Raw genomic sequence first — 2941 nt, forward strand, 5'->3', positions numbered from 1 at the left:
ACTTGGCAAGACGATCAAGTTGCTTCGATCTGATCGAGGTGGTGAGTATATGAGCCAAGAGTTCACTGACTATCTGGCAGATTGTGGGATTGTCTGTTGCATATATTATTGGAGTATTACTCGCAATACAAGGATCAAATTTACGAATGTCGTTATCAACTCAGAAGATTATTCTCTATTTATTATTGGAAGAATAAGTTTTCAAAATTTGTTTACCTCCTAAGCAATGTCATTTTAAAAATTTTTATCTTATTACTTTTATATATATTAACATGTGATTTCAATATAAAACTCAACAACAATATTGTCAAACTATCCATATGGGATGATCTCACTGCAGAACTCCATTCACAAATGTACAGATTGAATGTAAGAAAAAGTATTATAGTCGTTACGGATATAAATTCAAAGATTTTCGACAGTGTGTTATTAAACAAAAAATATTTTCTAAATATTTGATAGATTAATAATGAAAAACAATTATCATTAGTATATTGAATTTACTAATAAATTTAGTGTAACAGATGTCCTATTCCTCAACCCATCAACGTCTATAAAAATTTACATAGATAAAAAATTCAACATCATCAAAAAAATCCGTCTAGGATAATATAACAGTGTGACCAATGTAAATTATTAATTGTGTGACCAGTGTGACTAGTGTGACCAGTGTGACCAATATGACCAATGTGAATTTTTAACTGTGTGAGCAATGTGACTAGTGTGACCAGTTAATACAACAGTGTGACTAGTGTGACTAGTGAAAAAGAAATGTACTTACTCCATCTTTGAGCCACATCCTCTCTTGTAAAAGGTCTTTCCAGAACCTTGGTTTTCTCATTAATTGAGTTCTGATTTCCATAGTCGATTCAGACGATTCATCCTCATAAAATTATACAGAAGTGTCGCCTTGTTAGTAGATGGTTGGACAAAAATCTCTACCCAAAGCACGTTATCTGAAACTACGGTGGGTTTCCATATAAATACAGGACGTCGCTTCTTGGCATTTGGTTCTACTTGTTTCTCTTGATTCACCTCTCCCCCGGTGAATTCTCTAGCCTTTTCCACCTCTTCTTCTTTTTTGACTTGTTTTGTTATTTTGTTTTTTTCTTGGTTGTTCTTCTCCTTCTTCATCATCGTCTTCTATCAAAATTCTCTCTACTTTTTTGTCTTTTCTGCATTTTCGTCTGATTTACGATCAGTGGATGAAGTCTTCTTTTGATTTTTGTTCGATGGAGAACTCATTTTTGTTTGATTTATGATAAACAGAAAGTTGAGAATTGAGAATAGAGAGAATTGTTGAGAAAGACGACTTATTAAAAATGACACGTGGCACAAGGAGAAGTAAAGACGGATACTTTTCCCATGTTCTCCACTTTTCCATGAATTTAATTATTTTTAAAATAAAATTCAAAAGTTTCACTTCTCCTTGTGCCACGTGTCATTTTTAATAAGGTCATTTATGTCTTTTGCTCGTTTTGCTATTTTGCCTATTTAAGTGCATATATGTATATCAACGATTACATCGTTTTGGATTCGGACAAAACACGAAGATATCCGAGAACCTTTTGTTTTACTTTTCAATTACCGATTTTTGAAAATGGAAAAAAAATTCAAATGCTTAATATTTTTTCCTGTTCCCTTGGATTTTTATATAACTTCTTTTTCATATAGCACAACCAAAAATTAACCGTACTAATTTATTTTCTCCATAATCTATTGTGCAATGTGCAATATTGTTTTTGATATTTCTTCTTTTTTTTTATCTTATTCTGGTCATTTCTCTCGTGCAAACACCATTATATATATAAACGTAAATATATATATATGTACATATATATATATGCATATATATGTATATATTTATTTATATATATGTATATATTTATTTATATATATGTATATATTTATTTATATATATGTGTGTGTATATATGTATGCATATACGTACGTGTATTTGTATATACGTATATATATTTATGTGTATATATGTGTAGATATATGTGCATATATGTATATAAGTATATATGTGTATGTATATATGTATATAAATATATATGTGTGTGTATATATACAAGTGTATGTCCCATAATTTTTTTACTATTTTTATTTACAAACCTAAAAAAATCATAAACTTTGCAACTTATTAAAATTAAAATATCATACTTAAAATTCATTATTTAAAACCCCTAACTTTACCCTAACTTTACAAATTGAGTAAAAAAAATCACTAACGGAGAACAACAAAACGGAAGTTATAAAAACTAAAAAGAAATTAAAACAAAACATGTTCTTAATTGTAACTATACAAGTGCTACCTTCAACCCTTAGATCAATTGAAAATTTTATCCTTTGTAACGATCCAAAATTCGGTATTTCAGACTCGTTGAATCGTCACTTGAGTTATAAAAAAATGATTTATTCTAAAATCAACCCTCAAAATCTCATGTCTACAGCGGAAGTCTAAAACAATGAAATTCAATAACTTAAGTCCAACTACTAATTTCATGAATAAATTGAATAAAAAAAAATGAAACCCAAAATCTTCGGTTTCCTGGTAACTATCGAGTCAAACCAAAACAATCTGCTTCACCTTTTACCTGTGGGAAAAAAAAGGGTGAGCTACGTGAATAGCTCAGTGAAATTGCAAGACTATAAACCTCACCTCCGTACCCAACATAGACAGTCAAATAGAAAACAAATTCAATCAACATTCAACTCAAACAAAACTCAATCTATCGATTCACGTTCTTCTCCTAACTTTTCTTTATTCGATTCTTTAAAATGATCCAGACTCTAGGACCATTCAGTATCCCTCAGACTTAGCTCAAAACTCTTTTATAAAACAAAACAAAAAATATCTTTATAACCCTCTACGGATCGCCGCCGTAGTCGGGGTTACCAAAACATAACCAATAGTAATAACCCTCTACGGATTGGC

The 2941-nt window shown here is 30.2% G+C and overlaps 1 long non-coding RNA gene across 1 annotated transcript in view; it reads right to left on the minus strand.

Annotated features, from left to right (window-relative positions):
- Positions 1 to 2421: 2421 nt before the first annotated feature.
- Positions 2422 to 2941, minus strand: part of LOC104810217 — a 1461-nt gene continuing 941 nt past the window's right edge. The window contains exon 3 of the long non-coding RNA XR_771266.1: positions 2422 to 2600. This is a non-coding gene — a long non-coding RNA (uncharacterized LOC104810217). The remainder of the gene's footprint in view (positions 2601 to 2941) is intronic.

Source organism: Tarenaya hassleriana, unplaced genomic scaffold (genome assembly GCF_000463585.1).
Source record: "Tarenaya hassleriana unplaced genomic scaffold, ASM46358v1 Cleome174, whole genome shotgun sequence".
Lineage (NCBI taxonomy): Eukaryota > Viridiplantae > Streptophyta > Magnoliopsida > Brassicales > Cleomaceae > Tarenaya > Tarenaya hassleriana.